Genomic DNA, 6,457 nt, shown 5'->3' on the forward strand with positions numbered 1-6,457 from the left:
AGTCCATCCCTGACTCCTCCTTTTCTTTGCCTTCTCTCTCCCATCTCCCAATGCTCGCATCTACCTTGCTGCTAAGACCTGTACTTTAGCAAAGTCTCCTGTGTCTTTTAATGTCTTTCCATTTCTCTCTACAAACAATCCAATCGAAGTTTTTAACATCTTTGCTTAGATGAATTAATTAGTTTGATTATTGGCCTACTTCTTTTTAGCTCATCTACCCTAATGCTCTTACACACCATGGCCAAAGTCTGCGTCCTAAATCACAGGTTTGGTTATTCCTCACATCTGCTGAAGAACAATCAATGGCTCCCCATTGATTAAAAAATTAAGTATAACATTTTCATTTTGGCCTTCTCTACAAAATGGCCTCAACCTCCCTTTTCTGCAACTTCCTTCACCACTCCCTTAGCTATACAGAATAAGAACTTCTCACCATTCCTACCCCACACCATGCATTTTCCTAAGTGATTTTGTGGAGTCCATTTTTCTCTGCCTGGAATCCTTACCAATTAACATCATCCACCAAGACTCATCTTAGTATTTCACCTCTCTTATTTAATTCCATTCAATTCAGCAAACATCTGTTGAGGCCTGGCTCTATTCAATTCATTATGCTAGGCAATGTGAGTCATACAGTGGTGAATGGAGGTGACTTCTGACTTCAGGGGCTGACAATATTTTTGAGAGACATGTTATTGGAAACATATTAAATGCACTGTGATTTTGACACTCTGCCTTAGATACCTAGCTAGAACCCGGCACACAGATTATGCAATGCATGTTTGCTGAATGACTAAATAATTGTTGTATGAGATGCAAACGTAGTGCAATAGTAGAGTATAGGAAGTAAAGATTCATTTTTGAGTGGGAACCCATATGGGAAGGTCTAAAGAAAGAGATTTCCAGCGGAGGGAGGCCCTGCAGTGTAGAAGTTAAGATCGGAGCACAACACAAAGTTAGATTACATGCTTTTGTTCTGAAGTTACTTTGCCTGTTAAAGGAAGCCAGAGTGAAGCAACCTTCTTTCTCCCACCTTGCTTCTTGGCCCAGCCCTCTCTACAGAGTCCTCTATAGCACTCCCAGCCTCCCTGCACTTCCCCCAAACCTTTCTAAGGTCTATCCCAAGAAAACCCAAAATTATTTTGCATGGAAAAACTTATGCATCCTAGGGAAGAAATATTTTACTTTTTATGTATAGCCCTTCAGCTTCCTTTGTCTTGACACTGAGAACCTTGCCTTTCAATTAGGCATTTTGCAAAGCAAAGGAGCAGTTTTCTCCTTTTGCCAGCCTCAAATGGAGAAACCTGATTCCATTTATGATGGGAGCAGAGGCAGGGTTTGGAGCACTGTAATCAGGGTAACATCAAGAGTCAGCAACATGTATTGAACACTTCCTATATGCCAGGCACCATGGAAGCCCTTTACATGCATTATTTCATTTGATCCAGACAGCAGGCTTCTGGTATGTATTATTAAAATCACCATCCTCCTTGTTGTTTTTTAAGATTTTATTTATTTGAGAGAGAACAGAGCAGGGGCAGAGATAGGAATACACACACAAGTGGAGGGAGAGGGAGAAGCAGGCTCCCTACCTGGCGTAGGGCTTGATCCCAGGACTCTGGGATCATGCCCTGAGCTGAACACAGATGCTTAACCAGCTGAGCCACCCAGGCGCCCCTCATCATCCCCCTTGTACCAGTGGTCAAACTGTGTCTTATAGAGGCTTTATAACTTGTCTATAGTTACATACCCAGACATTGGTGGAGACAGAATTTGAACCCAAGTCTTGTGGCTTCATAGCTCTCCTGCTTTGCCAATACATAGATTATCTCATGAGAGTAGGTTACCAGTTGTAGAAGATCTTGGATAGATACTGCAGCACCTCTCATGAGCCATGCTTTCAGCTTTTATAAATGATAAGGGCAGCATTAAAAGCCTCTGCCAAATGGATGGTGAAACACCTTCATCAGCAAGAGAAAATTGGATTCATTTAAGCGATGGAAATGTCAGTAATATAATCTCATATCCCAATCCCCCCACCTCCACCCCCGCACTGCTTCACGCCTTTGAAGGCCTTTACGGTTTTCTAGATGATTGGTCTTTGGTGCCCTGCCTGAAGTCACTGAGCTGAAGAAAAGGGGATTTTTTTTTTTTTGAGAGGAAATTTCCCCTCTGATTAAATTTCTTTTGCTTTTATTCCTCACAGCACTTACTGTATAGAGCGTTTTCAAGGGGTGCCCCAAGGGGTAAGTTAAAAATTTACCAAAAACATTTGAAAGTTTAATTTTAATTTTAATTTTTTTAAACCGAGACACCTGCACCCCAATGTTTATAGCAGCAATGTCCACAATAGCCAAACCATGGAAGGGCCCTCGGTGTCCATCGAAAGATGGATAAAGAAGCTGTGGTCTATGTATACAATGGAATATTACTCAGCCATTAGAAACGACAAATACCCACCATTTGCTTCAACGTGGATGGAACTGGAGGGTATTATGCTGAGTGAAATAAGTCGATTGGAGAAGGACAATCATATGGTTTCACTCATACAGGGAATTTAAAAAATAGTGAAAGGGATTAAAGGGGAAAGGAGAGAAAATGAGTGGGAAAAATCAGAGACGGTGAGAGAACACGAGAGACTCCTAACTCTGGGAAATGAACAAGGGTAGTAGAAGGGGAGGTGGGCGGGGGGATGGGGTGACTGGGTGATGGGCACCGAGGGGGGCACTTGACAGGATGAGCACTGTGTGTTATACTCTATGTTGGCAAATTGAACTCCAATAAAAAGATATACCCAAAAAGTTAATTTTTTTAAAGATTTTATTTAAGAGACAGAAGTAGGAGAGGGAGCACAGAGAGCAGGGAGGGGGAGAAGGGGGAGGAGAGACTAGGGGAAGGGGGAGGGAAAAGCAGATTCCCTGTTGAGCAGGGACTAGATCCCAGGACCCTGAGACCATGACTTGAGCCAAAGGTAGACGCTAAGGTAGACACTTAACCAACTGAGCCACCCGGGCTCCCCTGAAAGTCTAATTTTTAAGCTTTTTCTATATAGTTGCTACATTTTTCATCTTTTGGGATAATACACATTTCATTTTAATCTTTGTCCCTCTAACTGAAGGGGGTGAACATTGACCAAAACAAAAAAGAAAAGATTGATTATTCAAAATTCATAATTTCAAAATAATTTAAATAACATTTTCAAATGATTTGTTATTGTTGTTTGTAACATCTATACTTCTCTAGTCATTAAAGCTTGCATCCTGCACATATCATGCCTTAGGCTCAGTTGAAATAATTTGCTTGAACTGAAATCACTTTTCAGGCAACATAGACCACCAGAGTTTGCTTGAAAAACAATCATTTCACTGAAATATTTAAAATATTGCAAAGGCTTAGTTTAACCAAAAATGCTGTTTCAGCCATCTCTCTTCATAGCACTAAAACTAATGCTACATAAAAAATTCATAATGATGAGCACAATAGATATTTTATCCTAAAGCAGTCATTTCTAGAAATGACTTATGAATGATGTTGTTTGAAAGCCCATCCTACTTACACGTCTGCTCCACAAATCAGTTAAGCTCTGTCTTTAATCTAGAGCTGTTTATGATTTTAAAAAGGAAAAGTTGTAAATGATTTTATGGGTCGCTAAATTGGTATTTTATGCAATTTTTCTCTTTGAAGTAATTCTTAAAATGAGTTTGATTTTAAGGCATTAAATTACTGTTTCCCTGATATATCTATTTACAAGCCATGGGAAAAAACCGTACTCTCATTTCTATTACTTCTCTTTCAAACTCTTCTGTCAGTGGGCAGAGGCAGAAGGACTCGGAAAGCAGATAACAGAACATAAGTCTGGGAAAGCAGGGTGAAGGGGTGGGTTGTTATCTCTGTAGATCTCTGAAAGGGGTATAACTTGAAATTTCATGGGTCAGAAACTTTAGCTTGAGTGAATACTGTATACCCGACATTTTCACAGATACCTCACATTACTCCTGTGAGGCAAGAATCCTTAATCATATTTTACAGACAAAAACAAATTTCCAAAGTGGCAAGCAACTGGTCCAAGCTCACGTAGCCAGTTGATAAGGCTGGAATCTTTCCCAGTCACTTGTGGAGGACACCTGTTGGTAGCTCCTGCAGGTGGAGGAGCGCTATCCAGTTAAAAGCAGCTAAGATCAGAGAAGAATCTGAGATCTGTCTCCCTTGACCAGTTGACCCTTGCTGATGACAGCTCTCTAAATTCACGATGTGCATTGTCCCCAGGCATTGCATATCCAAACTATTGAAAGATTACTTTGGCTTTCTTGTCTATTCCTTTACTACCTATTCATTTCAAATACTAATTAATCAGCCACTATGGACCTAAGAACTAAAAAAACCCTCAAAACCTTTTTAGTTCCAGGTAGGGGCAACAAACAAAACAGACAATCTGCCATCTTGGAACTTACTAAGAAACAGGTAAAAAACACTTAAGCTATTTTCATGGGCTGAATTTTGTTCCCCCCAACCCAAATTTACACATTAATGTCTGACCCCTGACTATATTTGGGGATGGAGTTTTAAAGAGGTATTTAAGGTAAAATGAGGGCATTGGCTTGAACCCTATTCCAGTATGACTGGTGTCTTCATACAAAGGGGAGGTGAGGACAAAGACACCTACAAAGGGAAGAAGACCCAGTGAAGATACAGAGAGACAGCCATTTAAAGCCAAGGAGGGAGACCTCAGGGGAAACCAATCCTGCCGACACCTTGATCTTTTACTTCCAGCCTCCATGGCTGTGAGAAAATAAATTCTGCTGTTGAGCCATCTAGTCTGTGGTATTTGTTATGACAGCTCCAGTAAACTGATAAGAGTTATACAGTATAATAGTGGCAAGACAAGGCAGAGAGAGAGACAGATTGCAATTTCTAAATAAGGTGATCAAGGAAGACCATATTTGTGTCAAGATTTGAGGAAAGGGAGCCAGGGAGCCAGGCAGATGTCTCAGAGAAATAAGCCCTTCAGAAGCCCTGGTAGCAGTGTTCCCATTATTTTGGAGGAACCCTAAAAAAGCCAAGTGCTAAAGAATGACAGGAGAGTAGACAAGGGACAACAGGGACAGGATTCTGGAGGGCCTTGTGGACCACGGATAAGATACTGGCTTCTTTCCCAGTGAATCAAGAAACCATTGAGCAAGAGTTTCATGGTCTGATGTGTGTTTGTCTGGATCGATCTGGCTGTTGTGTTGAGAATAGATTATGGGGGAGTTGACATAGCAGTTAAGAGGTTGCTGAAATAACCAGAGAGGGTGGTGCCTTGGACCAGGGCTGGTGTCAAGAGTGCCAACTTTGCCCCACATCCTCATATCCTCTATAGATAAAAAAGTAAATAAATAAAAACTAAAAACCCCTCAAGCACATATAGAAAGGACAATTAGGTTATTTGGTTCTAACACATGCTTTTTTTCATGCATGGCTATCTGCATTGCATTATAGTTATTGTACTTCCATAAGATGATATGTGACTATAGCTAGACCACTAGCCACTTGAAAGCAGAACTTTCTTATTCATGTTCCTATCACCTCATAGCATGGAACAATGCTGTCCATTCAGAGGCTTGGAAAACTTTTGTTTATTCAGCTAATTCAAGATTAGCAGTAAATCTTTTTTTTTCTGGAACACATTACTTGTGTTGATATAAAAATATGCTTGGAAAACTTGCCCCCCAGGAATTTGTATTCTGAGGGGGGGTGGGGAACGAGAAAGAAAGATTAGAAAGAGGAGGAGGAAGGAGGGAAAGGAAATTATGTAGGTTTTTCCTTCCTTTTTTTTCTCTTCCCTCTTCCTTATCATTGCTTTGGGTTTCTAGGATACCTGCTATAAACACTGACATATTTCCTTAGAAAAATACATTTTCATCAAAAGTTTTTTTCAGACATTTGTGCTTTCTAAATATCTTTGAAATGCCATACAGCCCTTTAAAAAATCAAAAGGAAGACGGGGAGAGAGGAAGGGAGGAAATAAAGTTAAGAAGAAGGGAGAATGGGCCTTCCCTACAGGTTAGGTAACTTGCTAGATATATCCCATTAGTTAATCTACGTATTTGTAAGCGGGGCATTTCTATCCATATTTACACCCAAGAAAAACTCTGGTATGAAGAAATGTAACCATATACCTAAAGTTATGCATTTGTTAAGTTTCAGAATTAGGCAGGCCTACTCTCTGCATTCTTTTTAAAAATAAGCCAGAGTGATGAGACCTGTCAAAAACAAAAAAGTTACATTTTGTTTTCACTGTAATTGTTATTGTTAATACCGGGTTTTACCTTTCAGTCCTCAATTTTGACCAGTGTAATGGCCAAATTTAAAACGGGAGGCACAAATATATACAGATATCTGTTGCATTTCTGTAACAAATTATCAAAGAGAAATTAAGAAAAAATTCCATTTATAATTGATGGGTTGGTTGGCTACT

Source organism: Nyctereutes procyonoides, unplaced genomic scaffold, assembly GCF_905146905.1.
Source record: "Nyctereutes procyonoides isolate TBG_1078 unplaced genomic scaffold, NYPRO_anot_genome, whole genome shotgun sequence".
In the NCBI taxonomy this organism is placed as follows: Eukaryota; Metazoa; Chordata; class Mammalia; order Carnivora; family Canidae; genus Nyctereutes; species Nyctereutes procyonoides.